Genomic DNA, 24,722 nt, shown 5'->3' on the forward strand with positions numbered 1-24,722 from the left:
AGCGTCATGCTGTCCAACATTGTTCTCGTTTTTATCACACTTGCATGGGACAGATGGGTAACAGCGGCTTTCTTCATTTAAGGCAAGCTTGTACATAAGGTGTAGAGAGGGTTTTTCATAATCGTTTGAGCTGGTACTATGATAACGCCTCCTCTGCTTTTTTCGCAGTGGGGCAGCTGCGTGGTTACTTGGCTCTGTAGGCCTCTTGGGTGTCTCTAGGGAAGAGACCGGTGCATTTTCCACAGTGGCTGCGACTGTGGCTGTTGCATTCTCAATCGGTTGTTCGCCATTATTCAAATATGCAGCCCAGTCTATTACTGCAACACATTGCTCTGGCTCCAGATTATAAAAATTGATTGTCGTCCCTAAACACTCTGGCAAGTCAAGTTCCACGGGTTTCTCCATTTTTTTTTTTTTTTGCTTGTTTGTTGTGGTAAGTCTCTACTGGTTGCAAAAGAAAGAGGGTTTCTCCCCTCTCCCCGGCGGTTTAAATTTCTCCCTCATCCAGACATGCCCTGGCATGTCCTCGGGACCACCCTCCACACCACGCAGGCGGTCCCGTGGTCCCTAAAACCCCCTCCTATTGGTCCAGGGTCCCAAGAGGAGTTCCTACAGGGGTCACATGGCACCCCATTTCCGGGGGGCGGCGCAGAAAATGGTGCCCGTTGGGCACCACCCTCCCCACTGGTCCTGCCATTCTGAAACCTCCACCACAGGGTCAGGGACCTCGTGAGGAGTTCCTAGAGGGGTCACATGCCCACCCTCCACCCCTTCCGGGACGTGGTTTCCGCTGACATATTTCCGCATCCGGTCACATGCTTCCGGGGCGGGGCGGGGCGGGGGAGGGGCTTCCGCATCCGGTCACGTAGTTCCGGTATTTTGACAGAAGGTGGGTCCCTTATACTACTCTTGCCTTTCATGACTAGTAAGGTCTGCCCAGGAAGGGGACTGGCTAAATGGTCAGGAAGGGTGATAAATATTTCCTGCAGGGAGGGCATGATGCCATGAAAAGCAATACTTCTGACCCTCCCTGTGAATGGCAGAATGTTTTGACTTTGCAGTCACTGCTGAAATGGGAGGCAGCATTCATAGGGCTGGATTATTTAAGGAGCCTATTCCCTCCCTGCCCACTTTGGGGTTCAGTCTTGGTCCTTAAAAGGGGAAAAAAGTCTGATTGTGGAAACAAAAAACAGTAGTATAAAAAACAGTGTGTAAAGTGTTAGTTCGTGCAAACATCTGTAGAAAGCAAATCAGAGAGAAGCACGAAGCAGAAAAGGTCACATGTAACCCACTTGGCAGTGATGCAACTGGCCTGACATGGAACTTGTGAAAGCCTGATGAGATGGTCTTGCACCTGTTACCTGCACAGCCCCATCTGCCTTTCTGAAATATGGCCGCACACTCCCTGTATGATCAGCTGAGTTGTGAACATAAAGAACGGGAGCTTGTATTTCAGCATCAAGTGCTGTCAAGGGGGCACTCAAATACTGCGCTGGCAGAGAGCTGAACAGGTGTGCGGTTGCATGCAAGCGACCAGCACATGGATCTGTAAATGAATCTGCCCTTCATGGCTGGGGTCAGTGTCATGATAGGAAGACATGATAAACCTGTGAAAGGAATCTGACAGCACATTAGCAAAGTGGGGGTGGAACCGGGCAGGGGTTGGTGGAAGGATGGGCATATCTGGTCTGGGAGGGGGTGGATTCAGCAGCAGCAGCACCCACTGAATCCAAATCCTTCCTGGGCCTGATCCACCTGCACAGAGCAACATGAATTTGAACGAGTGATTGAGCTAGCACAGGTCTCAGTTGGCACAAAGTGGTTGCTGGCACTGATCTCAGAGCAAGGGGATAAATGTCTCCTTACCCCAAAGAAACCTTTAGCACCCAAATCCCCCCACGGGATGCAGCAGAAGCTATGCCAGCACCACTGCATCGCTATGTGGGGATTTAGGTAGGATTGGCTGACTTTCTTACATAGCAGTCCAAGGGATGTGCGGTGGGTGGGAAGGCAGGGGAGGAAGAGCCTCCCCACTGGAGTCCTTTGAAAAGCACTGCTGCAGTGTGAGGTGCGCAAGCACTCACAACCCATGTGCTGTTTGCTCCTGTGGTGTAATTGTTATGTACATTTAACTCCCACTGACATCTATGGGGGATGCTGGAAGCATATTCAGCTTCTGTCTTGGTTTGTGGCCATTGCCTTTTGCTGTTGTTGCTGGTTCATTTTGGTTGGGTCAGCCTTTTGATAAAGTTCATCCATTTAAATCCCTGTCTGAAGGCAGAACTCTGCCACATTGATCACTCTTTGAAGGGGTAAAGACCGTTTCATCTGACAATAGGCACAGGACTTCAAGTTCTCTCCCAGTTCTCCGGCACCAAATGAAAACAGCCAAGTGCAGCTACTCTATTCTGACCTGGGTGAAGGTTGCTATCATGCATCACTATACCCTACAAACAATTGAGAAGACTGCAGGCCTCCTTGGGGAAAAATGAACAAAAGGAAGTCGATTCCAAGGAAGCATTTGAAAGAGTGTGATTGCCTCAGTGCTGCTGTGCTTGACCTAGGATCAGCGCAGACCAGGCACTTGAGTCAGTGAAGAGTCTGAATAGAGCACTTCATTATCAGTTATTGTGTGTGAATACAAGAGCATTGATTGCACACAAGGGTGGCCATAGATGTTCAGAGGTCAGATAGGGGTACCGGATTGTAAGGAAGTGCAAGCAAAGCCAGGCTCCAGCTTCACAAAGGGAGAGCTCTGTGAGGGAGTAACATGAGCACCCAGACGAGACTGTGAAAGGGGCTTACTCATTCTTGTGGTTCTCAAATCTGACACTAAAAAGAGCTCTTATGTACAGCCCTGCTTGAATTCTATTCCGTGGAGTGAGGAATCTGGACCATATCACAACCCAGGCATCCGATCTCTCTAAGAGAAACCACACTGGCTTCTGCAAACCTTGTGCTTTGGGGTGCTATCATATGCACACCAAATATCAGACAATTCTAACATGATTTCAATGACTTTTTCCTCCCTTCTCCGAAACAGGGAGTGGAAGGAGCTGCAGCAGTGGAAGCAAGTAGGTGGACAGAGTTGGGTGCCCAGCCCCAATCTGCTACTTGAGGCAACTGTTTCAGTTGGCCTCATGATGTCCTGCCCTGTCTGTTATCTGAATCAGAGACTAGTACCAAGATTTGATGGCTGTTACCATCCCCTACTATCCAATCGCTGAGCTGGAGCAACCAGGAAATGAACCTGAGACTCTTTGTTTTCAGGGCGTGTCTCCCACCCCCTGAGCTGGAGCCCTGACAAGACACACCCGTCAAAGAGCTCAGCTTCCCTGGGGTTACCCCTTGAATGTACACTCGGTTGCACCCAAAGGTTTGTTGCTGTGTCCTGTGTGAAGCAACCTTTCTTTTAGCCTTGATGTACAACACCATCTTTCCCCTGAAGTTTGCCAACTCTTTCTCAACAATTGCAATATATTTCTCCAGCAATGTGTCAGTAGTGTAGCTAGAGGGGGGGTCACAACACTACGTTTTGCAGGTGCCTGAATGTGCCATGCAAGCAGCCCCTCCCCCTCCCCTTTAGAGCTGTCCTGGGCCACTAGACCAAAACAGAGATGAATGCCAGAGAAGACGCAAATGCTTCCATTTGGCTTCCAAAGCCTGAAGGGGACTGGCTGCTGGCACAGTGTGTTCAGGTGCCTGCAAAGTGTAGTGCAGTGACTCCCCCTCTAGCTATGCTACAGCATTGTGTTTACTAGTGAAAGTTGCCTTCTCAAGCAAAAAACAGAACAGATTTGACAGCAGCTGCATGGACGACACAGCGAGCAACAGCTCCATGGTGGGGGAGGCTGTGCGGCTTGACAAACAGCTGTAGAAATGCAGTCTCTCTCTCTCACACACACACAGTGGACAAGAATATGAAATGCTAGCAGGAAAACATGAACAATGAGCAATTTTTAGACTCTGCTGGCTGCCGCTGTTGTGCCTTGCACCACAGTGAGTGAGACACACAGCCTGAACCGAGACTCCTCTGTTGAATGTTTGCATCGAGGAATAGCTGTTGTGAAGCACAGTGATGGGCTGTGCTGTTCACGAGCTGCCAGATAATGCGCATTTTGCTTTTAGGAAGATGAAAGGTCTGGATGGGGGAGATGAGCTCAGGCTTGCAGTATCACTAGTGTCAGAAAATAGGAGCCACTTCAGTACAAGCCTGTGGAACCGAAGCCCTTGTGTCAGTGCCAGAGGAGAAATGTAATCATTTTCAGCAGCGCATCAGTGGTTCAATAGTTAACCTGAGCATTACAGGATCGCTCCACTGGAGATTCCCTGCTCCAGTTTACAAGGTGTTCCTTTAGGACATAACTGAAGCATACAGGGAAATACCTCTGATACATGAAGGCTTGGGTGGCATATGGGCTTCATGGGAAGGTGAAATCCCCTCAGTCAGTTCAGGCCATCTGTTGTTCAGTGTAGGGTGCTTTGCTTACACAGGCCTGATTTAATCCATATTAGGAATTCAGTGGGGGCAGGTGGGCTTTGCCACAGTTCTGATCCAGATACCCCCAATGGTGGCTATTTAGGGCACAATCCTAACCCCTTCTGTCAGTGCTTTCCAGCACTGACATAAGGGCAATGCAACTCCGAGGTAAGGGAACAAACATTCCCTGGCTTTGAGGAGGCCTCCGTGAGTGACGCCCAACTGCAGGATGGAGCACACGCCCCATTGGCACCGCTATGCTAGTGCTGGAAAGCACTGACATAAGGGGCTAGGATTATACCCTTAGAGGATGAAGGGCCTGATCCTGCAGTGCCTGTGCTGAGCTCCAGTGCTGGTGCTGAGTGTTGCAGAAGTGCCATGAGGTACATCTGTGGCGTCCAGAGAGGAGGGGCTGTTGGCAGTGGGCCTGCACCAGTCAGCACTCAGCCTCAGCCTCATGTGGAGGGCAGCCTGCAGTGCTGGCTGGTTATAAGTAGTTTCAGGGTGGGGGGCTGGGGATTGGGTGGAACAGGGCAGGGGGAGGGCAGAGCAGTGTAGGAACTGGGGTGGGAGGGGAGGGGACCAGCTAAGCAGTGCCTGACCCAGAGTCTCTCAAGTCTGTACCAGCAAAATAGCCAGTGCAGACTTGAGAAGCCCCATTGTGGGGCTTGGGGCTTCCCCTAAGAAGACCTCCAGCAAGGCTGGATGCAGCAGTTGTTGTTTTGGTGCTGCTGCACCTGGCAGAGCCACTGCCTTTAGGACTGGGCTGCTCAAGAACAACAGGAACAAGCATGTACTCAAGCTAAGCTTCTGGGAGGAAGTAGACTATACATCTAAATCAGAGATTTTCAACATTTCTCATCTCACGGCACACTGACAAGGCACTAAAATTGTCAAGGCACATCATCAGTTTTTCGACAATTGACAAGGCACACCCATTGGCAGCAGGGGCTCACATCCCCCAGTGGCCCTACTAACAAATGACCCTCCCCCAAACTCTTGTGGCACACCTGCAGACCATTCACGGCACATCTGTGGTTGATAGTTGGAGAATGAAAAGAAAACACACCAAGACCAAGCATGAGCCAAATATGTGGCTTGGCCTTTCGGTAATGATTAAAAACATAATGTATCATTAATGACCCAATCCTGTTGTACCCAGCTGCCAGCAGAACACACGTTCTGCTGGTGGAGACTATTATAAAGCAGCCATAAACGGTGTTCCAGAAGCACGCAACGTGTTTGAGGAGTGCTACTGGGAAGACGGGAGCAGCAGCATGAGTATAGCAGCATCTGCGGAGGCCCCACTTACATAGAAATTGCCCCCAAAGAGCAACAGCTTCATTTGTGGAAAAGCCTGGTTCACAGAAAATAGCAGCACTGGCACAGCTGCTTCCTTTGGATGACTGAGGACCAGTACATGGAAACCAAATTAATTATGCGAACTAGTCCTTATCTTAGAAACATTCAAGCAAGATGCTTCTGCAGTTACAAGCTGGAGCATGTACAGGTAATACCAGTGGTCATTCAGCAGTTGCTGCACAATTTGTGCTAACCTCAGGGCATTTCACAGCATCCTGTATCATGTGTTCAGAGAAAGCAATGGAGGCAATCCATCCAATGTGAATGGACACAGTGCCTCAGGCACAGGAAGTTCCTTTCTCATACTTCTCTAGGTGCATTTCAGAGGATTATATGAGCAACTGTTTAATGCTGTGCTGGAACACACAGGTGCTAATTATTGCATTGTTTTGCAATGTACTGACACAGATGTGTGTAATAAACTCTGGAGTGCATGCTTGACAATTTATACCTGTAAGTATATTTCATTGTTTCTTGTAGTTTTTAATTCCTCTTTTATCACCTGGCACTTGTTTTTGAACTCTTCACCCTTCTTGTCAATTTCCTGCTTGGAAGGAAAAATACGAGCTGTCTCCCTCTCGTTTTCCTGATCTTTTATTGCTGACTCTGTTGACTTGGACTACCAAATAACTGACTCTTACCTTCACTTAAGCAACAACAAAATTCAGCTTAGATGGTACCTCCTAGCTAAAATCTAATCTTCCTGTCATTTTCAGAATGAATCCCCACCCAGCAAATTACGGGTACCCACTTTCAACCCACTTTCATTTGCAGGTAATGTCTCCCGCTACTCCCCATCTACAGAGTACTTTCCACCTTTGTCTAGATCTGGCAGGAGAGTGAAGTGTAAAAAGATGTTAATAGGAAGGCACTCGGCTTTGAAATGCAGAAGTGCTGGCACTGTTGATTAGCTTGTCTCTGCAGGGGTGCTCATAATATTAAGAGCTGTCTTGCAAACATGGCAGATGCTGTAATCTTGCCAGACCTCAAATCCAAGACAAATTCCTATCCTCAAAACTCAGAGACTGACAACCCCTCCCCCCCACGTGAGGGTAGACACCCAACAAGATGACATGGAGCTTTGCACACACTGCAGTCAGTGGGGGAGGGGAACCAGCTGACTGACACTTGTCAGGTGCTTTTGCTTTGTTACATGGGAGTTTTTCCTTTTGCAAGTATAAACAGAGGATGCTTTGCACAACCACCATGCTGCGCAATGAAAATATTAAATTTTTCAAGGAATTAACACTTGCAGGTGTACCTGGAAATGCAGCTATTTGTTTAGAACCACCAGGTTGATGGGAATCCTGCCCTTTCCCAACAGCATTACCCATTAGAAGTGGACTGTCATTTAAAACAACGTCCTTTGGGCTGAAAGATTTTGAAAAACATCTGAAACAAAATTGGACACCAATCCCAAAAGATGAAGGCTGGGTTGATAACACTGAGCAATACACACTGAAGCCTAGTTATACCAAGCCACTACATAATAGAGGTTGTAATTTTGCTCATTACAGTCAATCACATTGACGCGAGTGGAAAGTGGTTTTCACCCAGTGTCCATCAAGGAGTTAGAAGCTAGTAATTTTCTGCTAATTCAACGGAGGCTCCAGCATTAATCAACCCACAATAGCCATTTCTTCCTTTGTTCCAGGGCCTGTTCCAAACATGGGGTAACTGTAACAGAGACCAAAAGGATGAAGGGTTGTTTAGGTTTCGTCTTCCACTTTTGATTAAGGGCTAAAATAATTGGCAACCAATCTTTGTGCATTAAAGAAAAATAGAATGAAGGACAATGCTTCTTTTGGCCAAGCAATAGCTCATCTTTATGCACTGATGGGGGAACAAATCATTAATGAGCTGGTCACTTGAAGGGGAGCGCAAATGGTCACTTTCAGTAGCATAGCTAGAGGGGGTGCAAAGCACTAAATTTTCAGGTACCTGAATGCGCTGTGCAAGCAGTCCCTCCCCCTCCCCTTTGAAGCCATTCTGGGTGGTGGGAGCAAAATGGAGGCAAATGCCAGAGAAGACCCAAAGAAGAAGTGAATGTCTCCATTTTGGTCCCCTTGCGCAGAATGGCTCCAAAGGGGAAGGGGAGTGGCCACTTGCATGGCGTGTTCAGGAACCTGCTTTGCACCCCTGTTACGTGAAAATCCCCCCTATTGCCTTTTAGCTGTGATTTTCTCTCTCTATATCTGGTTGTGTTATTATGGACTATAATGTTATGCAAGTTAAACTGTTCTCCCAGCATACAGGCCACATTTCCAGGACTCTGGTCAAGCCACAAGCTCATGGTTACACAACCACCACCCTCACAGTCACACTTTATGGGAGGAAGTCTTGTGTCTTAATCCAATCACTGTTTAAGCATCTCCTACATTACTGTATGCAAACTTGATCTGCCTTCTTGTGTTGCTGAGTCATTGTATCTTTTCTACTCAGTCTTTGTTAAGTTCCCCCTTCTAGGAAGCCAGCCATTGACCCATTGAATTTTGCTGATAACTGATCCCCATTCAAATGTATACATACTCCAAGCACCCAGCATTGTGTCAGCAATCAAGCTACCATCCAGCTCAGCACTGTCTCCCAACCCCTTATAGGAGTGGGCTTCTTCTCATATACTCTCTCTCTGTCTCTCTCTTCAAGGGCCAACACATCTGTGTTGTGTCAGAGGGTCCTCTCCACAGGACTCTCCCCCCCCTCCAACTGCTCTACAGGACAGGTAACTATCTTGCACCTGGAACTCTTTCCCTTCTTCCCCCCCTTTTTCTCCCCATCTTTAGTTAGCAGCTGGGATTGGCATAGCAGGGACCCCTAAAAATCCTTCCTTCCAACCCTTATTTTTTCTGATTTCCTCTGATGCACCAAATACTCTCCACATGCAACCACCATGAAAGCTGGGTACATTGGATTCAAGCATTAGGACCAAGAAACATATACTTATCATTTCTCCATGTGCATTATGTTTACCTTTGTGCTTTTGTAATAAAACTATGTTGTTGTTGGCATCCTTCAGTCTCGGAAGACTATGGTGTCACGCTCTGAATGGTGGTTCTGGAACAGAGTGTCCTCTCCAGTGCACGAAGCCTGGGTAAAGTAGGTATGGAGGATAGGCTGTTACCCATGCAGCAAATCCCCCCTCTCCATGTCGTTGAAATGGTCCAATGGAAAGGCAGAGGCCAATACGGTTGGTTCCAGCGGCGTCGCAGGAGTTGCCAGAACATGACTGTGTTCAGCCATGAACTGCCTCAGGGACTCCGGCTCCGGATTTTGCCTCGAGGTTGACTCCTGAAGCCTTTTCCATAACTGGATGTAGCCACAAGGCAGTGGAGGTTTGGGGTCAGAGTTTTCCTTCTCTCAGATGAGCTGCCTTCCCAGGCTATCCAGTCCCATCTTCCCAGTGGCTGTTTAGTCGCCTCTTATGGCACGTACAGCCAAACTGAGGGCCTATTCTTATCCCCAGCCCCCAGGGGAAAATAAATAAATAAAACTATAATCTTTCATTAAAAGTTATCTTTCTCCGAGTCTCCTCTCTAAGCAAAAGGGAATTTCTCTGCATTATGCTGTCTTGTTATCCAGCCTACGACCCTAATGTTCCAATAAGGGCAGCGTCATAATTCCCCTAAACAAAACAGCCCTTTTGGTAACACCCCCTCTAGTTACACCACTGGTCACATTCACCCCAGAAGATCCAAAGTAGCAGGCAATTGTCAGCAGCTATGGAAAAAGCCCTTGGTGCCCCCCCCCCATTTTTCTTAAGTTTTTTGCATCTTCTTCACATCATTCATTTTGCACTTGTCCATCGTCTCAGAGGCTTCTGTGATGCCTCAGCATCCTGAACACACTACTGAGTTTTTCAAGACAGTGACCATACTTGTCTTGTGGTGCTATTTATTGTTTGAACATCTTCTTCCTGAACTGTCCCATAAACTGAACTGAACTGGCTCTGTTGGATCATAACACCACCTGATTCCCAACAGCAGGAAATTCAAGGGCTCAGGTGACACTCCAGTATCCAATTCCACTGGCAAGACCTGATTAACACACACGGGTTTTAAAAGTGGGATCATGTACATATACTTTGTGCATATACTAGGTCTGATGCTTCTCATTGGGGACTGTCACACACCGAGCTGATGTTCTCATTGAACTATCGACCATGATAATAATAATAATAAATACAGGTATTTCTATACCGCCTTTCTTGGTCCTCAGATTTCTCCTTAATTCAAGGCGGTTTACATAGGCAGGCAATTTAAATCCCCGTAGGGATTTTTACAATTTGAGAAGGTTTCTATCTTTCAAGAAACCACAACATTCAGATGTTTCTTTCTTGATCTGGTCGCACATTCTGGCCTCCTTCCTCCCACGCTCAGAGCAGATGGAATAACTTGGTTCAGCTTGTCAGCTGCTTCAAGGTCGCATGGTGCCGGTGGCCTTGAACTGGCGACCTTCGGATGTTATCTTCAGGCAAATGGAGACTCAACCCTCTAAACCAGACCTCCTGCCCACGATTGGGAAATCTCTTTCCTGGTTCTTCACCAACAGCTCAGACCCCATCAGTGTAGCTCTGAAGTTGGGATTCCCCCCATATATATCAGTTTTGGTTGCTCATTTGCTCAAGCTGAAAAGGTCTTTTTGGAGCAGTTCACAATCTGCTTTGATTTTTTCTACCTTGAAGAGTTTGATGCCCTCTGCAAGCTTGCCCACCTTGCTGTTTGCCCAAATTATTTATGAACAACTTTGAAAGTATTGGTCAGATCGATACAGATCCTTGGTGGAACTCCACTTCTTAGTTTTCTCCACTGTGAATCTTGCCCATTTATTCCCGCTTTCTGTTTTCTGTTCTTCAACCAGTTACCAGTCCAAAAAAGAACACCTGCTGTTCCATGTTGGCTAAGTTCACTCAAGAGCCTTCAGTGAAAGTCTGGACAAAGCTTTCTGAAAGTTCGAGTATATAATGTCAGTTCAATCACCTCTACCCATATGCCTGCTGACACTCTCAGATAACTCTAAAGCAGTGGTTCTCACATGTTTAGCACCAGAACCCATTTTTTAGTATTATTATTAACAGTATTTATATACCGCATTTTTAGAATGAGTATTTATATCATTATTTAGAACAGTATTTATATACCACTTTTTAGAATGAGAGTCTGTCAGGACCCACTGGAAGTGATGTCATAACTGGAAGTGACATCATCAAGCAGGAACACTTTTAACAATTCTAGGCTGCAATTCTACCCACACTTACCCAGGAGTAAGTCCCATTTATTAGCATTGTTAAAAGAATACTCGTACATAGTAGCTTGTTAAAAGTACAGGTCTGTAACATTTCCCCAGATGCAGTCACATACCATGGTAGCATCAAGTCTGATCTATTAAAAATAAAATATTGAAACAAGTGGGGACCCATCTGAAATTGGCTCACAACCCACCTAGTGGGCCCCAACCCACAGTTTGAGAAACATTACTCTAGAGAGCGTTAGTGAGACAGGAATTACCCTAACAGCAACCATGTTGATTCTCCTTCAGCAAGGCTTGTTCTTCTATCCACTTAATGTTTGCATCTTAATTATGCTTTCCACCAGGTTACCTGGAACAGCTGTTAAGGTGACACATCTGTTATTCATATAATGCAGGTTCAGGGACTCTTGAGCTTATTACACTTTCTCATACTTCTAAAACTGCTTTTTCAACTTATAAATAATTGATCCAGAAGGCTGTGAACCCGTGTGGAAATGAGAACATTTTTAAGAAAGAAAAATATTCCCCATGGGAATGCATGAGCAAGACCCTGCATTCAGCCAGAATTGTGTCTCAGGGCACAATCTTAAGGAGGTTTACTCAGAAGTAAGTCCTATTTTGTTCAATGGGACTTACTCTCAGGAAGGTGTGGTTAGGATTGCAGCTTAAGTAAAATACAAACACAATTTTTGGATTTGTAACTAGTTGGCTGGCCAACAGATAGCCACCAAAGGGAGACACTCAGAAGAAACACACTGTGTACAGCAAGTTGTCTTGTGGTGATAATTAGCTAGGTAAATGTTACCACTTATAGCCACACTAATTTGTTCTTTTCAGGCTACTTACAATGTGGTAAGGAAATGTGGTAATTGCCCATACTAACCCCTCCTGTGGACATGTTTTGACACTTTCATTGTGTCAATCCTGCAGCTAGCTGGTGTCACCCTTTTGTTTTCTTACACACGTTCATTTGACCAAGAGTCAAGAAAAAAGAAGGAATGTTATTAAATGTGACATTCAGTGAAGAATGAAACACTTCAGAAGGGCTAAAAGCACAACAATAATAAGAGACCTTAGGCAATATTCACCATATGATACTGTTTGCATTTGAAATTTCTGGTGAGTGGATTTGTGCTGTCTAAAGTGCAAGCTTGTTAATGGCAAACCTTGGTGAGCCTCGGTCCTGGGTGAGCAACTCATGATTTCAAGGGCAAGCTATAAGACTGTGGATCCCAAACTGGTGGATTGCAACCCACCAGGGGCACTGAAAGAGGCTTTTAGCTTACCTGGGGTGTCACGCTGGCCTCCAGGAGGGTCTGGGAGGCTTGCAGCCCCCTCTGCGAGCATCCACGCTGTAGCAAGTGGCTCTGAGCCCACTTCCAGTTTATAGATAGATCTGGCCAGCAGTATTTAAAGTTGATTTGGGTCACAGGTCATACCAAACACCCCTTATCAGCCCTTCTCCCATCTCAGATGGGCCACAGGCTGTTGCACTCAGTTTTTGCTGCCGTACTCAAGCTGGATCCTGTTTATAAAATGTGCCTCTGTAAATATATGTGATGTAGTATGAGATAATTAACGGGCCAATCCTGACTAAAGGAAACACTGGCTGAAACTGTGTGTTCTGCGGGCACAAGCTGCTGCAAAAACACCGTAAAGAGCTCTGTGGCAGTGCATGGAGCCAGCATGCCAGTGGGAAGGCCAGAGCCTTCCCACATGCACTGGCAGAGCAATGGAGGCCCACCAGAGCGGAAAGCCCTGTGCAGGGTGCAGAATGGGGTGGGAAAGGGTGAGAAGGGGATTAAACGGGGAGGGAAAGAGGCAGAGCGTGGGAGGATTGGGCCCAGGTGGGGGCAGGTTCTACAGCAGTGGCAAATACCAGATCCAAACCCCCATCCCAGGCCTGGGCCACCTGCATGGATGAATTTGGACTTGCACCAATGATATAAATGACAGTTGTGCCTGTTATCTGGTGTGCTCCCTGGGGCTTTTGGTGGGCCGCTGTGAGATACAGGAAGCTGGACTAGGTGGGCGTATGGCCTGATCCAGCAGGCCTGTTCTTATGTAGTTAAACTACAATTCCCAGGAGGACTTGCAGGTCTCTTGTTATCTGGTGTGCTCCTTGGGGCATTTTGTGGGCCGCTGTGTGATACAGGAAGCTGGACTAGATGGGCCTGTGGCCTGATCCAGTTGGGCTGATCTTATGTTCTTAAACTACAATTCCCAGGAGGCCTTGTAGGTCTCTTGTTATCTGGTGTGCTCTCTGGGGCATTTGGTCGGCCGCTGTGAGATACAGGAAGCTGGAACAGGTGGATCTATGGCCTGATCCAGTGGGGCTGTTCTTATGTTCTTAAACTACAATTCCCAGGAGGCCTTGCAGGTCTCTTGTTATCTGGTGTGCTCCTTGGGGCATTTGGTGGGCCGCTGTGAGATACAGGAAGCTGGACTAGATGGTCCTATGGCCTGATCCAGTGGGGCTTTTCTTATGTTGTTAAACTACAATTCCCTGGAGGCCTTGCAGGTCTTCTTTTTGTCTGGTGTGCTCCCTGGGGCATTTGGTGGGCTGCTGTGAGATACAGGAAGCTGGACTATGTGGGCCTATGGGTCTCTCCAATTTGAAGAGACACTTTGCCAACAGTCTGAGGCTAAGAGGCAAAGAAGGAAGGCCCATAGCCAGGGAGACAGACCAGGGACAGACTGCACTTGCTCCCGGTGTGGAAGGGATTGTCACTCCCGGATTGGCCTTTTCAGCCACACTAGACGCTGTGCCAGAACCACCTTTCAGAGCGCAATACCAGAGTCTTTCGAGACTGAAGGCTGCCAATACAAATTGTTATCTGGTGGTTCCCTGGGGTATTTTGTGGGCCTCTGTGAGATACAGGAAGCTGGACTAGGTGGGCCTATGGCCTGATCCAACGGGGCTGTTCTTATGTTCTTAAACTACAATTCCCAGGAGGCCTTGCAGGTCTCTTGTTATCTGGTGTGCTCCCTGGGGCATTTTGTGGGCCGCTGTGAGATACAGGAAGCTGGACTAGGTGGGCCTATGGCCTAATCCAACAGGGCTGTTCTTATGTTCTTAAACTACAATTCCCAGGAAGCTTTGCCGGTCTTCTTGTTATCTGGTGTGCTCCCTAGGGCATTTTGTGGGCCGCTGTAAGATACAAGAAGCTGGACTAGGTGGGCCTATGGCCTAATCCAGCGGGGCTGTTCTTATGTTCTTAAACTACAATTCCCAGGAGGCTTTGCCACTCTTGTTATCTGGTGTCTCCCTGGGGCATTTTGTGGGCCTCTGTGAGATACAGGAAGCTGGACTAGGTGGGCCTATGGCCTGATCCAGTGGGGCTCTTCTTATGTTCTTAAACTACAATTCCCAGCAGGCCTTGCAGGTCTTCTTGTTATCTGGTGTGCTCCCTGGGTCATTTTGTGGGCCGCTGTGTGATACAGGAAGCTGGACTAGGTGGGCCTATGGCCTGATCCAGCGGGGCTGTTCTTATGTTCTTAAACTACAATTCCCAGGAGGCCTTGCAGGTCTTCTTGTTATCTGGTGTGCTCTCTGGGGCATTTTGTGGGCCGCTGTGTGATATAGGAAGCTGGACTAGATGGTCCTATGGCCTGATCCAGTGGGGCTGTTGTTATGTTCTTAAACTACAATTCCCAGAAGGAATTGCAGGTCTTCTTGTGATCTGGTGTGCTCCCTGGGCCATTTGGTGGGCCGCTGTGAGATACAGGAAGCTGGACTAGATGGGCATATGGCCTGATCCAGTGGGGCTGTTCTTAAACTACAACTCCCAGGAGGCCTTGCAGGTCTTCTTCTTGTCTGGTGTGCTCCCTGGGATATTTGGTGGGCCACTGTGAGATACAGGAAGCTGGTCTAGATGGGCCTATTGCCTGATCCAGTGGTGCTGTTCTTATGTTCTTAAACTACAATTCCCAGGAGGCCTTGCAGGTCTTGTTATCTGGAGTGCTCCTTGGGGCATTTGGTGGGCCTCTGTGAGATACAGGAAGCTGGACTAGATGGGCCTATGGCCTGATCCAGTGGGGCTCTTCTTAAGTTCTTAAACTACAATTCCCTGGAGGCCTTGCAGGTCTCTTGTCATCTGGTGTGCTCCTTGGGGCATTTTGTGGGCCGCTGTGAGATACAGGAAGCTGGACTAGGTGGGCCTATGGCCTGATCCAGTGGGGCTCTTCTTATGTTCTTAAACTACAATTCCCAGCAGGCCTTGCAGGTCTTCTTGTTATCTGGTGTGCTCCCTGGGTCATTTTGTGGACCGCTGTGTGATACAGGAAGCTGGACTAGGTGGGCCTATGGCCTGATCCAGCGGGGCTGTTCTTATGTTCTTAAACTACAATTCCCAGGAGGCCTTGCAGGTCTTCTTGTTATCTGGTGTGCTCTCTGGGGCATTTTGTGGGCCGCTGTGTGATATAGGAAGCTGGACTAGATGGTCCTATGGCCTGATCCAGTGGGGCTGTTGTTATGTTCTTAAACTACAATTCCCAGAAGGAATTGCTGGTCTTCTTGTGATCTGGTGTGCTCCCTGGGCCATTTGGTGGGCCGCTGTGAGATACAGGAAGCTGGACTAGATGGGCATATGGCCTGATCCAGTGGGGCTGTTCTTAAACTACAACTCCCAGGAGGCCTTGCAGGTCTTCTTGTTGTCTGGTGTGCTCCCTGGGATATTTGGTGGGCCACTGTGAGATACAGGAAGCTGGTCTAGATGGGCCTATTGCCTGATCCAGTGGTGCTGTTCTTATGTTCTTAAACTACAATTCCCAGGAGGCCTTGCAGGTCTTGTTATCTGGAGTGCTCCTTGGGGCATTTGGTGGGCCTCTGTGAGATACAGGAAGCTGGACTAGATGGGCCTATGGCCTGATCCAGTGGGGCTCTTCTTAAGTTCTTAAACTACAATTCCCTGGAGGCCTTGCAGGTCTCTTGTCATCTGGTGTGCTCCTTGGGGCATTTTGTGGGCCGCTGTGAGATACAAGAAGCTGGACTAGGTGGGCCTATGGCCTGATCCAGTGGGGCTGTTCTTATGTTCTTAAACTACAATTCCCAGGAGGCCTTGCAGGTCTTGTAAACTCACCTGGGAAGGCCAGCCCCCTTTCAATCAGGAAGGAAGGAGGGGGGAGGAGCCAGCCAGGAGTATAAAGCTAGGCGGGCCATCGCGTGAGGCTCTCTGCAGACGCGTGTGGCCTCTGGGAACCCAGTGCCTCGGGAACTAAGTGCCAGGTAAGGCACAAGAGTTTAGCATCTGGGCGAGTTCAGCAGCAGGGCGAGGAGGCCAGGGCCCCATACGCTGCCCTTCCTCTTCCCTTGAGAAGAGGGCTGCTATCCAGTGTACGGTTTTTAAAAGGACCCATAAATAAAACAACAACAACAACAACAAAAAAGCTATGCAGTCAGACAGCCAGCAGCAGGGTGGGGGCTATCCAGTGTTCTGCATCGAGTGCCACATGTATGATTATATGCCTCTGGGGCATAAGTCATGGGTGTGTCCTCGATGCAAGGAGCTCCAGGCTCTCAGGGAACGCGTCCGCTCCCTTGAAGCCTTGGTGGCCGACCTGGAGAAGCGCAGGCAGCCAGAGGAGGACCGTGGGGAGACTTCTGGGGACGATCAGGCTTCGTCCCAACCTCAGGCGTGCAGCTCCTCGGCTGCCCGGGTGGGAAGTCTCGGGACTGGAGGACGTCATCCTGGAGAGGAGGGAAACAATCCCCTAGGGAGGATCCCTTCTCCAGGGGATGGGCCCGTATCCGAGCGCACTCGGGATACTCCTCGGCGGGAGGGGGGTCGGGGGCTTCTTGTAGTGGGGGATTCGATTATTAGAAACATAGAGAGGGGGGTTTGCGACGGATGTGAGGACCGCATGGTGACTTGCCTGCCTGGTGCGAAGGTTGCGGACATCACTTCTCGTCTAGACAGGCTGGTGGACAGTGCTGGGGGAGAGGTAGCGGCTGTGGTGCATGTCGGCACCAACGACGTGGGCAAGTGTAGCTGGGAGGTCCTGGAGGCCATATTTAGGCTTTTAGGCAGGAAGCTGAAAGCCAGGACCTCAAAGGTAGCGTTCTCTGAAGTGCTACCTGTTCCACGCACAGGGCCAGCTAGGCAGGCGGAGATCAGGGGTCTCAATGCGTGGATGAGACGGTGGTGTAGGGAGGAGGGGTTTAGATTCGTTAGGCACTGGGGAACGTTTTGGGACAAGCGGGGCCTGTACAAGAGGGACGGGCTCCATTTGAACCAGAATGGAACCAGACTGCTGGCGCATAACATTAAAAAGGTGGCAGAGCAGCTTTTAAACTGATCCCTGGGGGAAGGCCGACAGGAGCCGAGGGGCATCCAGTTCGGGACTCCTCATCCCTATGGGATGAGGATGGGGAGGTTAGAGAACAACAAGACAAAGGCAGGGTAGGAGAAGAAATTGGGAAAGGTAGGGTGATGGGATGTGATAGACGGTTTGGCACAATGAGAGGATGCGGGGACAAAGGAGCGAATAAGCAGCCCATCCTGGGGCATTCCGTGTATAAATGCTTTTATGCGAATGCCCGAAGTCTACGAGCAAAGGTGGGAGAACTGGAATGTCTGGTGACAAGGGAAAATATTGACATAGTGGGCATAACGGAAACCTGGTGGAATGCGGAGAATCAGTGGGATACCGCAATCCCGGGCTATAAACTCTACAGGAGGGACAGGCAGGGGCGTGTTGGAGGTGGGGTGGCCCTTTATGTTAAGGAAGGGATAGAATCCAGCAAAGTAGAGATTGAAGGTGGGTCCGACTCCACCGTAGAATCTCTGTGGGTTAAATTACCAGGCTTGTGCAGCAATGTAATACTGGGGGCGTGCTATCGTCCTCCAGACCAGAAATCTGATGGGGACCTTGAAATGAGGAAACAGATCAGGGAGGTGACAAGGAGGGACAGGGTTGTAATCATGGGGGACTTCAATTATCCTCATATTGACTGGGTCGATTTGTGTTCTGCTCACGATAAGGAAACCGGATTTCTTGACGTGCTAAATGACTGTGGCTTAGATCAGCTAGTCACGGAGCCCACCAGAGGACAGGTGACTCTGGATTTAATTTTGTGCGGTACGCAGGACCTGGTTAGAGATGTAAACGTTACTGAGCCATTGGGGAACAGTGATCATGCTGCGATCCGTTTTGACGTGCACGTTGGGGGAAGAATACCAGGCAAATCTCTAACAAAAACCCTTGACTTCCGACGGGCGGACTTCCCTCAAATGAGGAGGCTGGTTAGAAGGAGGTTGAAAGGGAGGGTAAAAAGAGTCCAGTCTCTCCAGAGTGCATGGACGCTGCTTAAAACAACAGTAATAGAGGCCCAGCAGAGGTGTATACCGCAAAGAAAGAAGGGTTCCACTAAATCCAGGAGAGTGCCCGCATGGCTAACCAGCCAAGTTAGAGAGGCTGTGAAGGGCAAGGAAGCTTCCTTCTGTAAATGGAAGTCTTGCCCTAACAAAGAGAATAAAAAGGAACATAAACTGTGGCAAAAGAAATGTAAGAAGGTGATAGGGGAGGCCAAGCGAGACTATGAGGAACGCATGGCCAGCAACATTAAGGGGAATAATAAAAGCTTCTTCAAATATGTTAGAAGCAGGAAGCCCGCCAGAGAAGCGGTTGGCCCTCTGGATGGTGAGGGAGGGAAAGGGGAGATAAAAGGAGACTTAGAGATGGCAGAGAAATTAAATGAGTTCTTTGCATCTGTCTTCACGGCAGAAGACCTCAGGCAGATACCGCTGCCCGAACGGCCCCTCCTGACCGAGGAGTTAAGTCAGATAGAGGTTAAAAGAGAAGATGTTTCAGACCTCATTGATAAATTAAAGATCAATAAGTCACCGGGCCCTGATGGCATCCACCCAAGGGTTATTAAGGAATTGAAGAATGAAGTTGCAGATCTCTTGACTAAGGTATGCAACTTGTCCCTCAAAACGGCCACGGTGCCAGAAGATTGGAGGATAGCAAATGTCATGCCTATTTTTAAAAAGGGAAAGAGGGGGGACCCGGGAAACTATAGGCTGGTCAGCCTAACATCCATACCGGGTAAGATGGTGGAATGCCTCATCAAAGATAGGATCTCAAAACACATAGACGAACAGGCCTTGCTGAGGGAGAGTCAGCATGGCTTCTGTAAGGGTAAGTCTTGCCTCACAAACCTTATAGAATTCTTTGAAAAGGTCAACAGGCATGTGGATGCGGGAGAACCCGTGGACATTATATAGCTGGACTTTCAGAAGGCGTTTGACACGGTCCCTCACCAAAGGCTACTGAAAAAACTCCACAGTCAGGGAATTAGAGGACAGGTCCTCTCATGGATTGAGAACTGGTTGGAGGCCAGGAAGCAGAGAGTGGGTGTCAATGGGCAATTTTCACAATGGAGAGAAGTGAAAAGCGGTGTGCCCCAAGGATCTGTCCTGGGACCGGTGCTTTTCAACCTCTTCATAAATGACCTGGAGACAGGGTTGAGCAGTGAAGTGGCTAAGTTTGCAGACGACACCAAACTTTTCCGAGTGGTAAAGACCAGAAGTGATTGTGAGGAGCTCCAGAAGGATCTCTCCAGACTGGCAGAATGGGCAGCAAAATGGCAGATGCGCTTCAACGTCAGTAAGTGTAAAGTCATGCACATTGGGGCAAAAAATCAAAACTTTAGATATAGGCTGATGGGTTCTGAGCTGTCTGTGACAGATGAGGAGAGAGATCTTGGGGTGGTGGTGGACAGGTCGATGAAAGTGTCGACTCAATGTGCGGTGGCAGTGAAGAAGGCCAATTCTATGCTTGGGATCATTAGGAAGGGTATTGAGAACAAAACGGTTAGTATTATAATGCCGTTGTACAAATCGATGGTAAAGCCACACCTGGAGTATTGTGTCCAGTTCTGGTCGCCGCATCTCAAAAAAGACATAGTGGAAATGGAAAAGGTGCAAAAGAGAGCGACTAAGATGATTACGGGGCTGGGGCACCTTCCTTATGAGGAAAGGCTACGGCGTTTGGGCCTCTTCAGCCTAGAAAAGAGACGCTTGAGGGGGGACATGATTGAGACATACAAAAGTATGCAGGGGATGGACAGAGTGGATAGGGAGATGCTCTTTACACTCTCACATAATACCAGAACCAGGGGACATCCACTAAAATTGAGTGTTGGGCGGGTTAGGACAGACAAAAGAAAATATTTCTTTACTCAGCGTGTGGTTGGTCTGTGGAACTCCTTGCCACAGGATGTGGTGCTGGCGTCTAGCCTAGACGCCTTTAAAAGGGGATTGGACGAGTTTCTGGAGGAAAAATCCATTATGGGGTACAAGCCATGATGTGTATGCGCAACCTCCTGATTTTAGGAATGGGTTAAGTCAGAATGCCAGATGTAGGGGAGAGCACCAGGATGAGGTCTCTTGTTATCTGGTGTGCTCCCTGGGGCATTTGGTGGGCCGCTGTGAGATACAGGAAGCTGGACTAGATGGGCCTATGGCCTGATCCAGTGGGGCTGTTCTTATGTTCTTATGTTCTTATGTCTTGTTATCTGGTGTGCTCCCTGGGGCATTTTGTGGGCTGCTGTGAGATACAGGAAGCTGGACTAGATGGTCCTATGGCCTGATCCAGTGGGGCTTTTCTTACGTTCTTAACCACAATTCCCAGGAGTCCTTGCAGGTCTTCTTGTTATCTGATGTGCTCCTTGGGCATTTCGTGGGCCGCTTTGAGATACAGGAAGCTGGACTAGATGGGCCTATGGCCTGATCCAGTGGGGCTCTTCTTATGTTCTTAAACTACAATTCCCAGGTGGCCTTGCAGGTCTTCTTGTTGTCTCGTGTGCTCCCTGGGGCATTTGGTGGGCCGCTATGAGATACAGGAAGCTGGACTAGGTGGGCCTATGGCCTGTCCAGCGGGGCTCTTCTTATGTTCTTAGATCTGAGTTGACCCATGGTGGCTGCTGGGGCTTTCCCTGGGGCAAGGGGGCAAACGTCTCCTTATCTTGAGTAGACCTCCAAAAAAACCCTGCTGGATTCATGTGGATTTAGGTAGGATTGGCTTGTTAGCATTAACCCAACTCCTGCCAGCCTGCCGATGCCAATGCTCCAGTACCAGAGGATTCTGGACCCTTCCAAGGTGCCATTTATGTGGCATACAACATGTGATCAAAAGGACACAACTCCCGTGCTGATTGCGCATCACTGTGCATTGTGTCTGCAATGGACCTGGGAGCTTGATTTCGTACGTAGGACAGTCTTCATTACTCCATTCAGGGGCCTGCTCCCAGTCTGCAAATTCAGGCAGTTGCAAGAAATGGCTGGTTAAGCTGCAAGATGATCTTGTGGCTCAATAAGGCCAATGCAGCTGTGGAGTCTCCAGGCTCTTTTGTTGCTACTGTCGCTGCATCTGCGCTTCCTGCAGAGTGGCTAATCTGAAAGCTGGGTGGGGGAAGGGGGATATACAGCAGCAGACCCACTTTGCCTGCTAGAGTAAGCACCCAGAGCCTGATTGGCTGCAGCTCCCTACCATATTAGGAGCGTGTGAAGCATAAGATTAGGAGCCCAGGCCAGCAGCAGGATCTCTCCTATATTTAGCCACAGCACAGTGGCATCGCTAGGGGGTTGCAGGCCGCACTGGGTGATGTGTCGGGGGGGGTGACGCACACTGGGGGGGTGACACTCTAAAATCACGGCAGTTAGGAGTAACCCCATCATATTATATACTGTAGGATGCGGAATTTTGAGTGGAATGCAATGAAAAAAACCAGAGTGAAATATTTCCTTTTTATCCAAAGTTATGGCCAAGAAACTGGAGAACAAAAAATGCATGGATCCCTTTGGCAAGTGAACCGTATTGTGCGTTTACTCGCTAGTAGGTGAACCTGCCTTAGTCCGTCGGAAAGGGAAGGCTGAGAGGAATCCAATGACACCAGAATGGTCCCGATCCAATGAATGCAGCCCCCAAGTGCAAGGCTACCAGAATGGTCCTGATCTGATAGACCTGGACCTCAACAAGTGCCCCAGAAGGCAGGTTCCCCCCCCCCCCCACTAAAAAGGATCAAAACAGGCTTCAGCTGATAAGGTGAACCTTTTTGAGACTTGCAAAGCCTGACAGTGATCTGGTTTAAACAGAAATTCTTAAATTGAACTGGGCATTGGGTAGGGCTGAAAACTGAGGGAATGTTATTGCAGGCAGGCTACAGAGAAAATTCATTTGGTGGGACAGGGCTGGCTTCTGCTTATTTAATTATTTGTTTTACTTTAATTATTTATACTTATTTATTTTAATTTTCCTGATGATGTCACTTCCACCATGACATCACTTCTGGTGGGTCTTGGACAGATTGTCATTCTAAAAAGTGGGTCCCAGTGCTAAAAGTTTGAGAACTGCTCCAATAAGGTGTTAATAAGTTGACACCCGTGGGGGAGTGTGACACCACTAGTGACCAAAATCACTAAAATCATAATTTGGAAGAATAATACCATCATGTTATATATCAATCAATGCGTAATTTCATGCAGAATGTGTTCTATCTTTGTTCTACCAAAAGGTGCAGCCAAAAAACCAGTAGGGGCGAAGTGATGGTACATCAGCACGCCCACCACCTGGGGTATTGCCCCGCCCACTGCATGGGGGGGTGGCGCGCTGTCATCCCACACCTGGTGACACAGACCCTAGTGACGCCACTGCCACAGCACACAGGGAATAGCAGCTTAAATGTGGGCAGGTCTGAGCAGCAGGCAGAACTGCATGAACTCTTCCTGATTCTCATAGATAATGCAAACCAGGCAAGCAAAATTCATCAGATCTGGGGGCAAGTTCTCCCCAAATGACCTTGTGTACAAATTTGATGTCATGGTGCATTAAAGGGAAATAGAGTAACCTTAACAGAGCTTTTTAAAGTAGAAGGGAGATATTTTGTAAGGCTCCTGATCTGATTGAGACTTTCTAAAACAAAATCAGGAGGGAAAAAAGCGGTAGCTAGAATTTGACACTAGCCTCTTCAGGCACACTCAAACCTTCAGGTGTTTGCTGGACATGGTGAGAGAGGAAGCTTGAGTGACGTGTGCTTCCTCCAGCCCAGCTTCCATGTCCTGCTGAAGGGAGGAAATTTATGTTTGTCCAGTTTTGGGAACAGAACGGACATCTCAACATGGAACATTTCCCGTGGGTGAGACCTGAATGTATGGGGCGAGGAAGCATATATCAGCCTTTACAATTAAAGGGAGTGATATGTTGAGGGAATGAACAAGGGAGTGATCCAAATGTTCAGAGAGGCCATTGGTGTAGCTAAGGGGGATAGGAGGGGTACATTGCCCTGGGTATCATGCCTTCAGGGGGTGCACACACACCATATCCCAAGGTGCAGAAGAGGCCAAGAGAAGGTACTGCAGTGGAGAGGACCTGCCCCCCAACCCCCTCGTAGACCCTTGGATTAGTTTCGAGCTGTTCTAAGTGGTCAACCGCTTTTTTCCAGCGAAAAATGTGGTTGGCCATCCAGAGTGGCTAGCAACTGCTCTGAGCGCACCACGAACTTGGAACTAACTGGCTGTGATGTCATCACACTACTGCAGGGGCGGGCTAATCCTGGCCTGGGGGCCATTTGCAGCTCTTGAGGTCCCCCAGTCTGGCCTGCAGGGAGCCCCCAGTCTTCAATGATCCTCTGGCCCGTCGGAGACAGTTGGAGCCCACACTGGCCTGTGACTGCTGGTCGCAACCACCAGATGTGAGCTGTGGGCTGAGTTAGAGCAAGGCTTTTATGGCACAGAAAGCATGTTTTCTGCTTTACCCTGGGTATTATTTAACACCCCCCCCCCCCATTGCCTCAGAACAGCTTATGTCTCCATTTGTTTCTGGCTTGGTCTGTATGTTTTCACTGTGCAAGAGATATGTGGCAAACAGTTCGCAGCTCTACATGCCTGTATTATAGTTCTCATCTGTATTATAAATAAGCTCAGTAAAATTAATTAATTCATATAAGCTCTGTCTTTAATGTATTCATTTATGTAAATTTATTCAAATTAAAATTAGTTCTATTTTTTCCCCGTGGCTCTATTTTTGATGTGGCTCTCCTGCCAAAATGCACACTACTGCAATTACTTGTGGGTTAGGCACTTCTGGTGAGTGACATCCGATGTTATGACCCTGCATGTCAGATCCTCTAGCTACACCACTGAGAGAAGCGCATGGCACATAGTTGGACTGCTCATATAGAACAAGTTGTTTATAAGACAACATAAGTCAAATTCTTCTTGCAAGAAGAAAATGAATGTACGAGGAAGAAGGTTATGATAGAAATATTGCCTGCCTGCTTAGCTTTCCACGTTCAGCAGCTTTTGACAAGAGTTGCCTTCAAAGAAGCATCCCCTCGGTCTGTTCAAATATACCATGGCCCAGTGAGAAGCTTGCACCAGTGCATTTCAGCTCTGTGAGCAAAAACAGATGCAAAGAGGAGTATTTCTACATGCGCTTGACCCACAGCAAAACCTCAGATATGATTATTTAAACGTAATTGTTAATCTGTTCCTCTTACTGTAATTAGAGTGCCAATGAATTTTGTCTGGATGAAAGAAAAGCAAACCTTATGCAACGAGGTAAAAGCTTATATTCAGGCATTCTGCATTCCTTTGGATGAATTCTATGGCATTCTGTCACAGAATCTGCA

The sequence above is a fragment of the Tiliqua scincoides genome, chromosome 7, assembly GCF_035046505.1.
Source record: "Tiliqua scincoides isolate rTilSci1 chromosome 7, rTilSci1.hap2, whole genome shotgun sequence".
NCBI lineage: Eukaryota > Metazoa > Chordata > Lepidosauria > Squamata > Scincidae > Tiliqua > Tiliqua scincoides.